Genomic DNA, 19,838 nt, shown 5'->3' on the forward strand with positions numbered 1-19,838 from the left:
GTGGGTTGCCGCCAGAGGAGGCAAGTACGCGTAACGTCACCTGGGAGAAGGGATATCAGCCGCCTACGATCCTGGACCCGCGGGTTGCCACTAGAGGAGCCAAGTCCGGGAAACGTCGCCTAGAAGAAAGGATCAGCCGCCTACGATCCCCGACCCGCGGGTTGTCGCCAGCGGAGGCAAACAAGTGCAACGTCGCCTAGGAAAGAGCGACCAGCCGCCAAGCACCGAAGGGACTCAGAGCAAGATCCCGCCTACGATTTTAGTGGGCCTACTTAAGGGGACCCGTTTTCAATTCATTAATTGTCTCTTTCTTATCCTTCAGCCACCATTGAATAAACAGTGCAAGTTTCGCACTAGAAATTGTCTTGTCTTTGCCTGGTCGCCATGGTCTACCGGGTGCCTGCAGCCCTCCGACAACGCCACGCTACCCAATAGTAACCCCGGTCGAGGTTCGAGAAACAGGCGTCACAACAGAGGCTAGCCCCGTAAAGCTGCTCTTTCCGTCAGACGCAGACCAGGCCCTGAACCGTAGCGGCGTCCTCCGCCAGCCGAATAGCCCAGAGCTGGCCTTCTGAGCCTGCGCCGAGCTGTATAGCCTCCCACTGTTCAGGTTTAATTTTAGCATTGTGGTTTATGTTGTTTCTGATATTGTTTGGAGCTGATGGGCATGCCCCTATAATGGGATGGAGGTCTGCACGTGGTGTATTGCATGTCTCACAGTGCGATGAGTATGCTTCTTGGTGTATTCGGTGCAAGAGTAGTAGGGTAGGGAAGGTGCTTGTTTATAGAAGTCTGCATGAGTTGCTTGGTGTTTGTTTAATGATTTGTCAAAGGATTATAGCGAGCATTTCGGTATTATTCGAGCATTTCTCCCTAAGTAGTCATTTGTTCGTATTGAGAAGCTGTTATTTCTTGATCTGGTTCTGGTTCTGGTTTTGGGAGCCGTAGTTATGTTTAGGCTTCTTCGGGGATTCTTTTTCTTATATTTCTTGTCTTTCTTCCGTCTTTCTTGACGTCCTTCTTGTTTTTGCCATGGACCTGCTTCTATCCGAGTTTGGATGATGAAATGATTGCTTCCGATTTTCTTTTCTGTGTTTAACCATATAGCCTTGCCAATGCGTTTGGCTAGCGTGAGATCTGGTGTCGTGTCTCTTGAAACACTATTTCCCATGCGTGTAGGATGATTAGGTTATGTAAGAAATGAGTAACGATGTTGCTGAATGCCCTCCCATAGTTGGCGTCTTTTGCGTCTATCATATAAAGCCAGGCAAGCGCCGGTGCATTGAAATCACCCACCACTAGCAAGGGAACTCTGTAGGTGAGTCGATCCACTACCGCCAAAACTTTTTGAAACAGGTGTTGTAGCTTCGGGCTGCTATATATATTTAGGATAAACAAACTGCATTTGCCTTTACTTGAGGTTGCAATAATTTCAAGAAGTAGGTGTGGTGGGCTATCTGCAAAAGGGTCTTGCTGTATGACCGTGATGCTTTTTCTAACCAGTGCGGTGAACATTGGTTGTTGATTTGCATTGCGCTCCTAAGAGTTAAAAGCGGCATATCTCATTAGTTTTGCCTCCATCATAGGTTCTTGAAGAGCAATGACATCTGGTGAACCTCGAGTTACAATTGTCCGAAAGCTTTGTTGCAGAATCTCACGTTTTCTTTTGTAACCCCGACAATTCCATTGCCATGCAAGAAACTTATTTGACTTATTACTGTAGGATGCCTCCGTTATTATTATTATTATTATTATTATTATTATTATTATTATTATTATTATTATTATTATTATTATTATTATTATTATTATTATTATTATTATTATTATTATCCACCGGATTCGGGCAGGCCTTAACGCGGGCCTTCTTGATTTTTGGTCCCCTAGCCTTATCCACTTTTGCTTCAATTTTCGCCATTCGTTTTTCTAGTTTCTTCGTGGTTATGAGTACTTATTGCGCTAGTTCGGAATGTTGTTGTTCCTGTTATGATTTAATTGTGTTGCATTTATGAGGGCAGAATCTATGATTCTTAAAACCATTTCCTGCAGTCCTCCTTCCATTGTTGATGATGCAGTAGTAGGATCGATTACTGTAGTGACTTCCATTGGAAATTCTTGTTCTGAAGCTTGGTGTTGCACTAAGTTTTATTAATGCTTGTTGAGGGAGTGCTCTTGGTTGTTTCCTTGTCTTGATATTCTCGAAGTTGCTGCTTCAGTTGTGCATTTTCACGTTTGAATTCTGTTATTTCTGAGCGTAGGGCTTTCAGTTCTTGCATAATTGCCTGCAACGATGCGTTTTCTCCCCTATTATCTATTTAAGAGGGTTGCGCTAAGTGTGGTGTAGTGTGTTTTGTGTGAGAGTGGGACACCATAGTCGCCCAACTTACCTGGGGTGGTCCTGTACTGGCTTGTTCTGCAGTAGCGTCGCCCCGTGTTTTCTGGGAGGTGCCCCTGGTCCTGCTTCTTGAGGTGCTCCTAGACTGGTTGCGGGCTTTGGAACGTCTTTGGACTTTGTTGAGATGCCGGATTTCTTGAGGTTGTTTCCGATTGTGGCGGTTTCGGGGTCTGCGCTGATACTTGTCACCTCTGGGTGTAGTATTGAGGAGTTTGGTAGCGTTTGGTGCATTATTTATCCTCGGTAGCATGTCCATGTCTACAGAGTGCACATTGTAGCTTGCAGTCATGATTTTGTTCTGTTTCTCCCTTGTAGCATGTGTTGCAGTGGTTGCGGGTTGGATCTGGATACACATCAGCACGATGTCTCATCGCCCCGCACACGGTACAGAATTGGGCTTTCTTCTTGTGTATGTAGCACTTATATTCGGCCCCTCTGTAGTAGACTTGGAATGGTACTTTTTTCCCGTCGATATAGATGAGCACATACTTCGTCTTGTCCATTCTTCGTGCTTGCAATATGTAGGGGTTTCTTTTGTTCCCTAAACTTTTCATGATATCCGCTTCAGTGTCGTAGCTTGGTACGTTGCGTATGACACATTTGACTGTGTCGTACGGTGAAGTGGCATATGCGGTCGCTGTGCATTGCTTCCCTTCAATTTGTAGAGATGAAGGCTTGCAATATTTATCGGCGTTTCGCATACTTGGGGTGCTGCTGATAACAATGTTGCCTGCTATGTCCGTTCTGTACATGTCTTCTGTGTCGTTTATTGTGAGTCCTGTTGAAGCGAGCATTGCATCTCCGATGTGGGCTTCTCCAACCTTGGTGGCGTTGAAACCGTCCCTAAGGCGAATGACAATCTTTATGTCATTCTCCGGTAGTTTGAGCATTCTTGGTATTCTTGGTCCGTAGGTCATATGTTGTTGTTCTAACCGTTGCATTCCCCTCACGGAGCCTTGCGTCGGCTTACTTCCTTGTTGCTGTCGTTGTTGCTTATTCTTCTTCTTGTTACTAGTCAGCCATCCAGATTCTTCATTGCATTCCTCTGGTTCGGTGTCTATTCCTTCCACCTCCACCACCTCCATTGTTCGAGCAGGCCAACTGGTTAGCTCTGAACGATAGATCTAGGCTCCGGCTGTTGCGTGTTCGCTTTACTTGCTGCAGCGGCGGCGACATCGACGGCGCCAGGTGCTGCTCCTCGGACAGTTGCGCAGCTGCTTGGCAGGCGGGCACTCCCTTCGCGAGGGTTATCGAGAAGGTGACTTGATGTCGTAGTAATTCTTCAAATAAAGTCACTAGCACTACACGATAAGACCGTCCAATGTGGACAGTCTTATCGGAGAGCTGATAACTTCCCCAAGAATTCCTCAGTAATGGTAGGATACACGGAGTAATACTTCTGTCGGCACAGCCTCAGAAAGCTGGAGCCCATACAAGGTGCGTCTTGCTCTCTCGTCTCCTTCTCCGAAACGCCGGAGCTACGCAAATTGAAGCTGCGGGTCGTGGAACGCCGCTATAGCGTCGCTTGCCGTCGAATTTCCTGGTTCGTTTATAAGACTTTCATCACTGTTGACTTCATGGATACTCGCGTCCTTTCCTCCTCAGATGGCATTGAAGGCGTCGTCGGTACTCAGTTACGATTACATCATCACATCATCATCAATTGTGACATATTCGTAAGTAGTCGCACTCATAGATGCATCACGACAAGTAGCGTTCAAGCTGAGTGACTCCTGGGGCAGTGCGGTAGGACTATTTCTAATATCAGCACGCCCGTCACGTGCGTAGCTCGCGCTTCCGTTAGCGCTAACGCAGAGGACACCTTGGTGACGTGTGCGGAGGGATACAGCGGCATCGCTACATGCATTCGTTGCGGCCATCAGGGACCACTAAATTCCTTCGTTGTACAGGCAAATTTGTTGTAGTGATTTTTGTTGTAAAGGCGTTCCCAATACATATAAATGATAGGAAATTGGCCTGGACATAATCAATCCTTCGTTATACCGGTCATTTTGCTGTAGAAGCTTTCGTTGTGGAGGAATCCGACTGTGTTCATGACTACTACAGTAGCAGCATGGAGCTTCCGACTTGGTTAGCGAGGCACTTTTTGGTAGCTATTCGCGAAGCAGAGATGTCTGCGCCGTACACTTCCAAAACAAAGGAAAAAATAAACGCAACATACAGCTACAAGCGTATTTTACTTTAAACGGAACAGTAAAGTAAGGACCCGCTTGGATGCGTCACCCAGGAGCGATAAGCAATTTTCGTATGACGCTTCTGACTTCAACGTCCCGTGACACCGGACATCTATATTCAACTGGCCTTTAGTGTTGCTCGACAGTAAAATAGAAACTTTCCTTTGTGTTCTTCCCGGAACTTGTCTAGTCATCATTCCTACTTTCCTTCTTTACTCAGGTTTACTTCACCTTCTTTTCTGTTATTCTCAACAATCTGAAGGCACCCGCTTGCCTTTACAGCTTTGCTTCTGTAATTGATTTCAAAATCAAAAAGCCATTATTAAGCAAGTACAGCTCGTAAGCATTAGCTTTACTCAGTAATCACCTTTTGAGAATGTTAAGCTCAGTGATATCGACGCCTTACGTACTGCGTGTCAGCGGTAGGTGCAGCTGCACATTACTCCATTATTCTTTAATGAGTTTATGTTTGTGTGCACTTTGCAACACTTTTTTTACATGTAGCCCTCTCTTTAGGAATCAAAACCGTTAACGTTTCTTGAGCCTAAAACTGTACTATATAAATACAACATTTGAAAGCATAATAAAACCGCTGGCAAATCAAACTGAAACTTCACGGTAGAAAAGCGCTCCCAATGCGGCACACGTATCATTGACAAAAGCTTGGGGGTAGGGGGAGCCGAGAGAACACACCGATTAGAGAGCCTCGATAGCAGCGCCGCCCGTGCTTCGTACGGAGGCACCCTAACGCCGATGCGCCGTGGCACTCCGCATGTGTACCCCTGCTGACCTTCCCCGTTCCAGCCAGGACGACGTGATGCTACATCTGAGGATAAACTTTTCCTAAGAAAGCGGTTAATGTCGTGACATTAAGAAGATCTGGGTGCAAAGGACTAAGGTACAATGACCCCACAAAATTGCGCGTCCCGTTTTTACGGCGAGACTCGTTCCTCAGACTTGCTCAGAGCGTACCTCGAAGCTGCGGTTAGAGTGCGCCAAGCCCGGAGACGAACGCCCGAGGCGCGAGAACCCCTTATCTGAAAACACGCTACGGTGGACACGTCTCGGCGCTGCGCGCGCTCACGCTCGCTCGGCAGGCGCGAGAATTCCTCGTAGCCCGAAGCGTTAATTAAAACTATGGCGCAGACTGATTCGTTACGCGAGGATATACTAACATGCCAGAGAACAGGAGTTTTCGAGGTAATCTCTGGAGGCAAACGATTTCCTCCACTGTTTGCGGAATGAAAGGGTGTGGTGGTGAGGAGAAGGTTAACGTCATAGTTTGTTACTAAGAGCCGCATGTCTGCGCTTTACCGCATCGGTCGGTGTCGACGCACCGCGAGGCTTTCAGAGGGGCCACTCAGGTGGATAGCGCAATATTTGCCGTATTTCAGGAGGAAGCGATAAACAAACGGACAACGCGATGTCGCCTTTAACGTTGCCAGATTCACAATCTCTCAGTTTTAAGGTGCGCGATCAGCAATCTTCTATATTTGGGCTCTACACTTATTTGAAAGTCTCGGTAGTTCAACGCAGAAACATCGTACCTTAGAAACTTCTAAGGCGGTACCCTGTTGCGCTAACATCCCCGGCGTGGAGCTGTGAACATTATGAGGCGCTTCAAACATGACTGCGGAAACCACCGATGAGTCTTTCAGGCCATGAACATTCAGTGAGAGCGGATGCAATATTCCTCAATGTGTCAAAGATTAAAAGGTGACATCGACCATTTAAAAGAAGACAACCGGCAATTCTAGAGAAAGACAACCGGCAAGGAATCCTTGTTCTCAATGAAGTAACGAAAGATGGACAAGTATTTAAGCATGCATAAACACAGATGACACAGGATTCAAGTGAAAGATTCCCGTCATTCCGGTTGGGCAAGGAAGGAGTAAACTGGGTTAGTACACTGGTTAACAGATCCCTTGACAGTGAAGGCCTGAGTTTAGGTTTTGTTCAGTGGCCGCCAAGTTCGAAAGACCCCAATTAATATCCACAGCCCCACCTGAACGCAGCTGCTGCGTTCGAGCACGGCCGTGGAATATCATGCCATGTTAATCCAAAATAAGCTAGAAGGCATCTTTTTTTCTTTCTTTCACATTGTAGCAGTTTTCTTTGAAACTCCTTTCAAAGTTCCCCTTCTCACCAGTTTAAACGTGGCTGCAATGCGCTCAGAAAATGCTATAGAGAACGTCCATATATTTTTTATTTCTTTTCGAAGCTTTCCTTCGAGCGTTCACGAGTGTCTGTTTAAACTTTCGTGTCGACACGTGCGTAACCCGTACTTTGAATGAGCGAAGTATGCGTGTCAAGGCTTCGCTGGTTCCTTGTATATAGGTATACTGTACCGCAGTACGTTTTGGGGTTGGGGTTAGTTGTCTAGAATTGCCGCAGGGGGAACCGGAAAACTTTTCGGCACGCTGGAATGGCGTCAATACAATGGGCAGCGCCCGCACGGTGCACTGGATGCAGGTAGCGCACGGTATGGGACGACTTCATAACACCTTGAAGGACACCATCTGGCCCTCGCGTTTCGCAAGGACATCCAGAAAGGTTGAAACAAAAAACAAATTCGCCGCCTACTCTTTTAGTTCTAAACTGAATGGAAATCAAGTGTGACTCACAAGCATCCAAGGAATCATTCAGCAGGCAAAAGCGGTAATCCACGCATATAACGAAAATTGAGGCGTCGGGACTAAGCTTGCGGGCGTATACGGTTCAAATGGGCATATCATTACTTTTGCTGCTTTGGGAGAAATCAAGGCACCCATCGGTGCGCATTGAAGTTGCTTGTAAAAGCAGCCATGTAACATGTAGTATACAAGGGGAATACACAAAGTTCAGGAACATCGGCTGGGCCATTTCCAGTAGAGTAGCACCACCAAGACCCACCTCCACTGGAAGAATGCCCGGACATTGTCCACGGCATCCATATTTATATTTGTGGGCCAAGGAATTCGACTGAGGGAACACTGCGACGATATGAAAGTAGGAAAAGTCTTCTAGTGCTAGAAACATATCCCCCAAAAGTCTGCATCAATAGGCCGCAAAATTGACTGGGGTAATTAACATTTAAGGCAGAAAGATGGGCTAGTTGGTGGTTATTCGTATAAGGGGGGACATCGCGCTAGCGCGTAAAAAAAGGACACGGACAGGAACATGAAAAAAGACACACCGAACGCTAGACATCAACTGGCTTTATTCTCAGGAGGACACAAAATATATGCAAAAAGACACATGCTACATGATCAATCCCTAAAGCTCATGCGCAATGGCCCCTTATTGTGCAAGAATTTTATTTCTTTTGCCGTCAAAGATACGTTAGGTTTGCTGACGCAAGCCTGGTTTTGCCGATGAATAAGTCGATGATGCCGATGAATAAGTTCACATGTCGTGGCCACTCAGCTAAATCTGTAGCCTGGCATGTTGATCTTGAATTTACTTATCTTGAAAACTACCTCCACGCTCAACCAAAACGACGGAAATGGTTCTTCCGTTTATGCGCGATTCCACTTAAGCACGCTTAATCCTTAGCCGTTCTTTCATTGCTACATTCTGAACAATCCCTCGCAAATCCTCCTGAGACCCAAACACCACCCAGGGGCAAAATTGGTTTTAAAATTGGCTCTTACTAACGACTGGTCAGTTACGAGCGTGACTCGCCGCTGTAGCTGAATGGCTATTGCACTGCGCTGCCGGCCACGGCTGCCACATTTCGCTGGAGGCGGAAAAAAGAAGAAAAAAGCCCGCGGTTGTGCTTAGATTTAGGTACATGTAAAAGTAGCCCTTATAGTAGAAATTAATCCGGAATCCCTCTATATGGCGAGCCTCATAATCAGATTCATACCCGAGAAATTAATTTTAGTTTATTTACGAACGTGGAAACCCTATTTTCTTACATAGAATCTGTAAAAAAATTGGTTTTACAGCCTTCTACAGCTTTGAGAGGTATTTATCAATGATTATAAATTAAAATATACCTTGCATATACACTCATATCATAAGAAGCCAACACTGACACCGAGGACAACATAGGGGAAATTACTTGCGCTTAATAAATTAAATAAAGCAACGATAAATTAATGGAAATGAAAGTGGTTGAAAAAACAACTCGCCGCAGGTGGGGAACGATCCCACAACCTTCGCATTTCGCGTGCGATGCTCTACCAGTTAAGCTACCGCGACGCCGTTTCCCCAGCCACTTTCTTGGGTATGTATGTTTCCTAGTGGAACCCTGGGAGTTTTAGCCAGCGCCACCACTTACAAACCATGGCGGTGGATGTGGAACATCCTTTCTACCACAGACGTCACGAGAACGTGATCTTTTTGGGTGAAGGCAACCGGTCAATAAACCCACACATGCTACCTGAAGGCATCAATGTTGCCGGATTGGAGACCCTCGTTAAGTAATAAACGAGAAGAAAGGGGGTTAACCGAGATGCCCGTTTTTATTAGACATATCATAAGAAGCCAACCGTGACACCAAGGACAACACAGAGTAAATTACTTGTGCTTAATAAATGAAATAAAGGATATATACGTATATACATCACTCAAGTAAACAACTACTTCGTTGCGCGTTTTCGTTTCTTAGCCGGTAATCTGTAATTCTTGTTTCTCACGTTGCATTTTACCGGCTCCACGTTGGAGGTTGGCTATGAGTTTCCAAGGTGAAAGCTGACGGCGTGGTCCACCAGCGCAGCCTGCGTGGGAGCCCCGAAGCGGCCGTACGACCAGGACGTCGGTGAGAACGGGCAGATGGCGGCGGTGATGAACCATCGCTATAAAGCTGCTAGCAAACAGGTCCTTAGAGCTAGTACTCTCCACGTGTATGATCTTCTGTAACGTCGTGTCCCGACTCTTGCTCGTTCCGAAGTATGTCCACTGCTCCACGCTATAAGCGAAGGCATCACATCGACGCTCTCTCCTGTAAACGTGTCAGCAATGCAAAGAAAAAAACTAATACAGATTCCAGATTCGAAAAGGCTTTTCTAAATGGATCCTTTAAATGTACCGAAGTGGGCTCTATCGTCAATAAGGCTATGCGCGGCAGATGTTTTTTTTTTTTTTGACGTTTTCGAAATATATTCATTTATGCCGTCGGGCAAATTTGCAAAAAAAGGAAGAAAAAAAAAGAAGCTCTTTCGTCGTTTATTGTTCACGAAATGGTGGCTTGTTATGGGTAAGTCGCAATCAAAGTTCCAGTTCCATCACTCGATTTATCTATATAACACGAAACTTGGGACCAGTGACGTCGTTGTACCACAGATTTCGTTATCTCTAAGGATCGTCTGCCACGGATTGTTAGCGTTACACTCAAAGACAGAAAGCGGCGTAGGCTTGCGCGTGCCACGACATCGTCACACATAGACTGGTCATGGTGAGATATTGGAGCATGGGGCGCGCAGAAGAGTATTAATGTGAGATTGTTGTGCACATGTTTTAGGGTCAATTTGCTCGGTAAAAGAAGCTAGAGTCCGACGCGTGACATCGGCGCGAAGCTGTTAGTGAGGTCGTCGACTGAGAGAGCGGGTGAGGGTGTTTGTGGCCCGAGATTGGAGAGCATGTAGTTTCGCTTGAGAGAGTTCAGTGAGGCTGTTCTTCATAAGAGATTCAGCGCGTCGATAGGAGGCTTTCATCAGTCACGAGTTCAAAGTTTCGGCAGAGTCGTCAGCTTTTTCAGCAAAAAAATTGTAAAAGAAACTTGTCAAAATTGAGTGTTGTACTTTTGACGCAGTTTAGCCTATTTTCTAATAAGCAACCCAGCAACCTACGTCGGCCTTTCCCACAATCTCTGCCTTTGCAAAGAGCTGCTTCTGGATCGACGCTGACGTAGGCAAGTTTGTTCGTTTTTTGCATTAGGAACTGCTCTAACAGTGCAACAGCGCAATGGACAGTCAGAAATGAACATAGCGGCGCTTGTTGTGTGGACATTCACGTGTTCCTATTGAGAGCTTTCTAAAGTTCCTTCAGGAATAGCTAAGTCGCGTCGCTGGTCGTCTTCACTTTAGGTCGTCTTCTGGCCTACCGAACCTCTTTCTTTCTTTCTTTCTTTTTATGTTTAAGTTGAACCAACCAATGTACATTTTTCTTAAGCATCCTTTCGAGAGTCACCGTGTCCGCTCCTGTTGACACTTCGCCTAAATCACTTCGTTGACACAGCCTAAATCACTTCGCGGCAAACCTTTCAAAGTGCACTTCATACATCTGATGTGATTCACAGTGGGGAAACTATCCGTACACCAACGCTGGAAATTAAAATTAAAGTGTGGGGTTTTACGTGCCAAAACCACTTTCTGATTTTGAGGCACGCCGTAGAGGACTCCGGAAATTCCGACCACCTGGGTTCTTTAACATGCACTTAAATATAAGTACACGGGTGTTTTCGCATTTCACCCCCATCGAAATGCGGCCGCCGTGGCCGGGATTCGATCCCGCGACCTCGTGCTCTGCAGCCTAACACCATAGCCACTGAGAAACCACGGCCGGTTGCAACGTCGGAAACTGACAGACTAATGTACATTTGGAAATCCAGAATTCTTCTAAACCGTATTTGGTTGGTCAAATCGTTTCTTAAACATTCGGGTGTCTTGATCATGCCAGAGGAACCCGTAAAATTCGTGTCTGTGTTGCCAGAAAAAAAAATTTATTGTGGTCTTGTTACTTGGTTACTATGTCCGTCAGTGACAGGGTACGGAAATAACGAGATTCGCCAAGTTAATTCCTTCGCCGGAAATGCTTTCTTTATTATTATTATTATTATTATTATTATTATTATTATTATTATTATTATTATTATTATTATTATTATTATTATTATTATTATTATTCCGTTCTGTTCACTAAGCAGTGTCTCTGCTACATTCTTGTTCGCTGGCTCGATTCACCAAGACTCACTCTTCCTGAACAAGCATTGGTCAATATAAGCTTGTGAATCCCTGCCAAGATTTTTGTTGCCTCTACGTTACGCCTTTTTGCGCCGGCTAGGGTCTGTTTCTCGCTCCTTCATTTTCTCTCTCACAGGGCGAAGCGGCGCCTAAGGTATCAGCATTGTACAGCAGAGGCAGCGCGTATGTTGCCAACTACTACACGCACCCCGAACAGTGAAAACACTCGCCCTCTACATGCCTAGATAGGCTAGAAGTACATGAATTTGTTTATATAAGACAAGCCAACATATTGTGCCAGAAGTTATCGCTAAAGCAGCACTGCAACGAATTTATTAGGCTGGGACCTGGCGTTCTTTTTTTTAATGAGTCAGCAAGTCGCTTCAGACTGGCGCATGCAGAGGCTTCAGTACGCGAGCAAATAACGTGAACATTATTCAGCCTCGCCATACTTGGGAATTTAGGAAATAGAGGAGATATTCATTAGACGCTTCACCACCATTCGATGCACAGTGAGATTTGTTCAAAATTTGCGCGATGACGCAAGCAGTGACCTAAAGCACCGCATGCGTGGCAAATAAACTGAGCCGAGCTAAGAAAAAAGAAAAGAAGAAAAGAAAATGCGACACGCCGCTCATCAAAATCGAACCAGCGAATTCACGTTTATCTGGCGAGCGAGTTTGATCGCTGTTCGTCAAAGGCATTCGTCGGCAAAGCTTTTATGGCATGAAATGAACTATGAGACTGAACGCAGCGACATCATTAAATATGCGCCGCTAAACTGCGAGGTAACCGTTTGGCCCCGAAGTCTCATTATTTCCGCCAATACGTCGTCTTTACCGATCAAAGCATGCTTATAGGAAGTTCAGGAGAGTAATCTGCATCAGCACAGCCGGACTAAGCGCTTGTCTTCCATTATGACAGCTATACACGTCATGCGATGGCGCTTTCACGAACGGCCGCGTGTCTGCATATCTCTGCCAAACACTGCGCTCTTCCGGTAACACAGGCTCTTCCGGTAAGTTTACCGGAAGCCGCTTACTATGGGTGGAAGCCATCAACGATGTCCTCTTGCTACTTCGGGCAGACGCTTAGACGACTCTTCTCGAGCTCGCGCATGGTAGACGTGCACGCTTGCTTACGGGCTCAGCTGCACGAAGCAGTACGCCCGCACGTTGTTATAGAAATTTGCTTGCGGAATATGCTTACTGCTTCAAAAATAAGCAATAAAACGAAGCGCGCGTCATAAGGACGACGTCAGTTGCTAAAAAGCGATAAAGACAAACGGGTCTTTGGGAAGGATTCGTCTATTCGTGCGCTGAATGGAATATTGATGCTGGGCGCTTTCCGGACAAATAAGAGTGAATAATAAGAAAGTTAAGGTCAAAGGAGAGAAGGAATCAGCAACCAAGAGTCCATTATAATATGTTCTAGAGTTTATCTGAAGAGTTTAAAGCGCTTCAGGCAAGTCAATTGGTGCGTTCAACAAAAAGGATTTACATTTCGGCTCCAAAAGGCCAGCGTTCGGGGCAAGGAGAGGGACAAAGAGCTGTTTTCCACGCCGATTTTACAATAATGCGAAACAACCGGACAACACAAACCGAGTAAAATCGGTCTGCGTACGAAATAATGATTTGTCCTGCCACCGCTCGAAATCACTTTCTCCCACACGCGGAGTCGGCGTGGCGTCGGGTTGTGAATTTGCCAAGAAGCGCCGCGCCGCCTGATTATAAGGGACGCGTTATCGCGTCTTCCATCATCTGTCACGCAACGGTGCGCAGCACACGTCGCGAACAACGAAAAAACGAAAAAAAAAAAAGATCTGGCTGTTCAATTCTTCTTCGACTTTGTCACTGCGTGTCATACCGGAGTGAGCTTTCCGGGACCTGCATGAGCCGTCTCCTGGCGCTTATGTTTTCCCCGGTCGTCTCGACTGAACCATTCGAAACAGCGACTGACACGCGAATGTCGCAGAGGGCGAGCATTCGTGTCGCGGCTTTCTCAAGCGATGTTTTTCGCGCTCCTCGCTATGTAATTGCGACGGTCCACGCTGCTTCCCGCGTGCGCGCGGTGACCTCTTTTATTTTATTTTTTTTAACGCGCGACGTGCAGCCAGCACGTGCGGTGAAATTCGATTTCGCGCGGTCACGGAAGTCCGCGCAGCCGTGTTGTGCATGGTGTCTCCGAGAGTGCTGTGATTGCTTTTGTTCACTGGGTAAATTAAACGCGCAGCGGTCTGCTGAGCGCTGGGGCGAACCAGTCGATGCGATGCGCCATGAAGTAGAATGCATTAAGAGCCGGCCGGTCACGACCGAAGAACTGCGTTGAGTGTCGCCGAGTCCGATCTATACGGAGTCGGTTTGTCACGTTGAAAGCACGCCTTGGAAATACACAAGAAAGAGTACTAGCTTCTTCTTTTTTTTTTTTTTTGCATATCGTTGCTCATGACAGAGCTCCTTTATTTTTTTGGCCAAGTAGCATCTGAGTCCATAACGAAGTAACATTTAACGACTAGTAGTTAGTCGCAGTTTTGAGCCTTTATTAGCGCGATAATAGAGAGCTTTAGAATAGGGGCCCCAATGGTTTGGGGCCCCCAAGAGCTTTGCGGGTGTTTGCGTTGGGGCTCGCAGGAGTGAAGAGTTTTAGAATAGGGCTTTGCGTTTGCGGATAGCGTCTTGCGCTGACAGCGCCACTACGGCGCCAAAGAAAAGCTATTAGAAATAATTAAATAAAATATACCATATTATGATAGGAATAGTAATGTTGACTTGGGTGTATACGCGTTTAATTACAATTTAGAGGTTATTCTGTAAGCAGCAAAGAATTAATATCGCTTAGTTTTGAGCAACTCGACTTTACGTGCCTTCACTAGCCAAGCTTAGCCGTGTTAGGCCTACGAACCATAAAATCCCAAATCGAATTCGGAATCAGCGGCGTCTAATGCATCAATCTTCATAACAGACTCTAGTTGAGAGAAAGCGATAACTGCAGTCACTTCTCCTAGCTTGCGAACTTCACGCGTTACCACGAATCGAACCCAGTTTGGCGCTAGGTTAGAGCCGTCGCTTCGATGGGTGCCACCATGTTTGCTGACACAAAGCTTTTGGTGTCGCTGTTTGGACTCCCGCTAAATCGGCCAAATAGCATTCCCAACGCAAAACCCACATGCAGTTTGGGTGTCGCGCATGCGCAGTGGCTTCGACGTTATTTCTTTGGGGCCCCAAAACGTTTGGGGCCCCTATTCTAAAACTCTCTATTAACGCGACGGCGTTAAGGCGCACAGTGTCTCAGAAAATGCGGTGTCGACGTGGTAACCGGTGTTGACATCCCATGAGCGAAAATTGCCCTATATATTATCACGTGGTGGTGACGAAGAACACAGTAGCAATACTGTGAACGACAAAACTAACGTTTATTGGGCGAACCTGTGCCCACAAAACAGGATACACATATAGCACAACGATAGCGGCGAACACGGTCGGCGATCGTCGAAAAATCTGACCTGCGGGTCAAGCGCGTCGGCTTTTATACATCCGTCGTCGAATGTTCCAGAGTAATCGCTGGGACCCGCGTGCCTTCCACAAAGTTCTACATTATTCGCGCCGCGAACACATGCGATCAGACTATACAAGGTTCGGTCACAGACAGCGGATGGGAGCATCGATAACATTCCACAAACTTCCGATACCTGCAGGCACGTCCTGCGCTGTACCATAGAGAAAGAAATTCAACAAGAGGGGACACTCTTCAAAAACTGGCAACAGGAAAGACGTCACGCCTAGTTTCAACAACATCCGTTAGTTGACGCGATCATCAGAAAAAAAAAGAATGTGAAATAAACTTCCAGACAACGTTTTATTTTTTTTTATTCTTTCCCACTAAAAGTGAAATAGTTTTGCGTGTAAATAAACTTACACTTTGCAACTTTTTGTTGCGTTGCCTAGCAACAAGCTAGCGGCACGCCAGACGCGCGTGCATACGTCATGCCCCAGACAAGCCGCAGGAGTGAGCGAGGCCGGCCGTACGTGCGAAGCTCGCGTGCTCGGCGACCCGTCTGTTTTGGATATAGCCCATGTTTTTGGGCTCCCGGCCTTCTCTATGCTTTTCTTGCGTATCGTCTGCATTTCGACACGGCACCACTGCACTACTGGACTACGGCAAGGTGAGAAATTGTGTTTGACAGTGTGCGGCGCATTTTAAGCACATTTAGGCTTAGTTCGAGTGGCGCAGTTGGCGAAAAACAGCTCCGCCGTCCTGGCGCAGTTAATTTCAGTTAATGCCTCGTCCTGGGAGATGTTTGCGACGCTTTCTATGAGCACCAACATTACTGTAACTTATTTCGGTAGGTTTTGGGCACGCTTGCCGCGCCCGGCTTATTGACGCAGTAAGCGAAAACCGGCTCGGCCGTGTGAGGCATTTGCGCGTGTACATACATGCGTGTACTGCGTCGTAGCGCCTAAGACAGACAAGTTTTCGCGCATTCTGTGGCCCCCAACATTATTGTAACTAGCGTCGTTATATTTGGGGTAGTTTAGAAGCACGGTTGCCGCGCCCGGCTTATTGACGCAGTTAGCGAAAAGCAGCTCGGCTGTCTGCCGCAGTTAGTTTCGCGTGTACTGGATCTTACTGGTAGAAGTTCGTGACGCATTCTCTGACCCGAAAAAGTATTGTAATTTATCTGGTAACTTTTTGGGATATCTTAAGGCTTGCTCGCCGCGCCTGGGGTTGTGAAGGTGTTAGCAAAAAAGCAAGCCGGCCATAGTGAGTTAGTTTTGCGTGTACTGAATTTTAGTGGGACAAGTTTGTGACGCATTTTATAGCCCTGCAACAAGATATACCTTATTTCGGTACTCACGCTTCTCGAAAACGCGACGAGCGATTGCCGAGAGTGATAACACGGGAGTGTTGCATGCGCCGGCAGGACGCGTAAAAGATAACACGGAGGAGCTCAAGAACATGACATTTACGTATTATGAGCGGCTGAAAACAGGCTTTGCACCCACGAGTCTGACTTGAGTGCGATTAGAAGGCATTCTGCGAGCGTGTAACATGGTCTGGCTGAGCCTGTGTGTGTACTTCGCGTACCATCGTGTCGACTGAGGCCAAGTTGTTTTGGAAACGCGCAGTCACCCGTGTATTTGTGCACTTAAAGTGCAGGAAATAATGCCAGGTAAAGGAGGGGTGCTTGAAAATCGGATGTTCAGATTTTATGGCATTGTTTCGGAGGAGTCTTTGCTGCGAAATGTACGTAAAAGTGAATTTATCTGTAATGCTGCTCATTCACCACTTACGCACGTTTCGCCTCTACACGAAATACTCCTGTTAGGTCAAAATGCCAAAATGATACATGCTTGTAATTTACTTTCAGCTGATGGGATCCGGTGGAGCATCGTACGGCAGCGACTGCTGCTTACCTGGTGCCACAACTTTCGATGAATGCAGAAGAAGCCCGGAACGAGCATTTATATAGAGCAAAATAAACATTTCATCATTTCAGAAGACTTCTTTCGTTTTCTTTATGAAATTGCACCTGACAGATTCGGTGCAGTCTTGTAAAGGTCAATCGCAATCATTTCTACGTAATAATGAAACGATTCCACGCCAAGGCCACGCGAGGTTCAGCAGAAGCGAAAAAAAAAAAAAATGCCGCGCCGAGCAGCGGAGCCGGCGCGGCGTGTACCAACTGGTGTTCAAAACGCGCGCGCCCAAAACCGAAACCGGAAGGAGTCAACAACAACCGCTTGGTGTGGTACAGTCAATTCGGCCGCTGGGCTCTATGGGAGTGTCCGCTCTTGTTGAAATTTCTTTCTCTATGGCTGTACGATAACATTTGTTAGGCGGTGAAACGTGTCGGCCGATAAAGACAAAGAAGTACACGTGTCAGTATTCCATACTCCACTTAAGTTCTTCTTGTATCAAGAAAGTTGCTCACACCTTGTCTTACAGTCTTTACAAAGTTATTGCCTACATTTTTGAGAAGGACAGCCGACAAAAAAAATTTCATGAGACAAAGCACCGACAGCGCGTGCCTTTTATGTTAAATCTTCTCAAACTGAAATATTAATGTGCGATACAATAACACGAGATCGGCCCGCGCAAAAGGCCGCGTTTCTACCAGGAAGCACGCCTTCGTGCATATACAGCGCTCGTCGTCAGTGTTTCCCGGTAAACATTAGGGTTACACAAGCTGCATTTACCGGGAAGCGTGACAACCAGTCAGGGATCTTTTAATGCTATCGCGTTCCACTCCTAAAGGCGGAGCTTGATGGTCCTCCATTTTTTTTAACGCTGTGGGCACATACTCTACTATGGCCTTATTTGGTATAGGTATTCTCTAAAATATCATAGGATTGGTAGAGCTAACGTTTAAGATAGCGACAACATAACTGCAAGTACGCAAGTAGACAGATAGAAAGGTGGTTTATTTATGAGGGAGTAGCTATAGGAGATCGCCCTCAGGCGTGAACCCCTGGAAATGTGAGTGAATAAAAATAGACGTAAGGTATAAAACCGTATTCGTGCATAACGAACAGCGCAGGATGAAATGGCTCTAAAAAACTAGAGAAACAAATTAGTGTTCCTGTGTAATGGTGCTGCTCGCATGATTGACAATTGATCGATGAAACAATTTATCCATTTATTTATTTATTTATTTATTTATTTATTGTCTTCTTCTCTGTATACCGATGAACTTCCTCATCTGATCTTCGCATTCTGGGGCATTACTGCATGTCTGTATGACCTGCGTTGAGAGTGCGAGCCCGCGCAGCTCAGAGCCAACTTAGCGGATCTTGACCGCTTCTCTAAAATCACGGGTAGCTAAAAGAATGTTGTGGTATCAGTGTAAGCGACCAACACATCATTTTACTGCGGTAGCAGTTAAGAACTTGAAACTCGGTTTGCTGTAACAGTAAGTCCATTTTTTTTTCGTTACACCGACGTCATCTTGTCATGCCCCCTGTGGTAATGCGCATTTGGGAGCAGTAACCCCTCAGCAGTCATGTAACCTTCTCACTTGAGATTTTGTTCGGGGTTCTGCGTGGCGGTGCAGACTCTAGGTGTGCTGCCGTCCGTGCATGTATATCGGAGGCAACATCAGGCATCACTACAGCGAACACAAACTACGCTGCCCGCAGCACGAAAAAGCTGTTTTCTTAGCAAGATATTACCCGCGTCTTGGCTCGTTATGGTTATGTGCCAATATATGGTATCGTCATCATCATCATGACGCTGTCCCTCTGAAAGTCTGTGGCAATACATAACGGACGTCTTTCATGGCAGCGCCGTTATAACACGCCCACACAGTGTATAGCTGACGTGTGATGCAGCACACCTCACGAAGACGAAGCATGTCCTTCTTTTGGAACTAGTTCTGAGTGTAGATTTGGCGTTAATTTTCAGAACAAGTTCGTTGTCTTGATCCGCTGCAACACTGGCCGCTGTGGCATCCAAAATACACGCACGGACGCCACCGATCTCGCAGACTGCGCCACCCAGAAAACTTCATGCAAGCTATCACGCACAAAATATTCAAGCTTCGCATTTCAACCTTGTCTCTAAGAAAAAGGCTTCACAAAGAAAGGGAGTATTTTTGTCGTGGAGCGCGAACAGTAGACTGCAACTAGCCTGAAGCCATAGACCAATGTTTCATTCTTTGTCCTGAGGCACTTTGATTTCGGGACATTTTACAGAGAAAAATAAATAAATAACTGCATTACATCAGGGGTATTCGTCACGCAATGTATGCAGACGACCTGACCATGTGGACGTGCACGGTATCGACGGACGAACAACAACTGAGGGAGAAGATCATGGTGGCCAGCATCCCCAGAAACATGCACCCTGAATACCACAGAGAAAGGAGGCGATCGCGAGAGTGAAAGCTCTACGTAAGGCTTACGAAGGACCAAAACAAGGAGAAGTCCGATACACCGACGCGGCAAAGTACAAGAACAGAGCGTCCCACGCTATCAGCGTGATCAACGGCCAAGGACAAGAGGTAGCGGTGGCCTCGGTAAGCACTCCAGACATCGACTGCGCGGAAGAAACGGCGATAGCCGTGGCGGCCACTACGGGCCAGCGAGAGGAAGATCTAATCACAATCATCACCGACTCACAAACAGTACGTAGAAATTACCAAAAGTACCGCATTTCCAAACAAGCCCTGAGGATCCTCGAAAAACGAGACAATTTTCCAGAACTGTACATTGTCTGAGCCCCGGGACACGAGTCCCTGGCGGGTAATGTAGCGGCTAATGCCGCTGTCCGAGATCACATTCTCCGGGCTATCCCACCAGGTTCACGCGCACCGGTAGACCAACAAGATAGCGTCCCGAAAAGATACGCCGATATCCTGAGCCA

General features: G+C 46.5%; 1 protein-coding gene and 1 long non-coding RNA gene across 4 annotated transcripts in view; one reads left to right on the top strand and one right to left on the bottom strand.

Annotated features, from left to right (window-relative positions):
• LOC142577288 (band 7 protein AGAP004871-like) overlaps positions 1-19,838 on the bottom strand; it is a 505,838-nt gene that overhangs the window by 262,496 nt on the left and 223,504 nt on the right. The window lies entirely within an intron of this gene.
• LOC142571145 (uncharacterized) lies at positions 15,473-16,978 on the top strand. Its single transcript, XR_012825781.1, has 2 exons — positions 15,473-15,639; positions 16,846-16,978. It is a non-coding gene; the product is annotated as an uncharacterized LOC142571145 (long non-coding RNA).

The sequence above is a fragment of the Dermacentor variabilis genome, chromosome 1, assembly GCF_050947875.1.
Source record: "Dermacentor variabilis isolate Ectoservices chromosome 1, ASM5094787v1, whole genome shotgun sequence".
Classification (NCBI taxonomy): Eukaryota; Metazoa; Arthropoda; class Arachnida; order Ixodida; family Ixodidae; genus Dermacentor; species Dermacentor variabilis.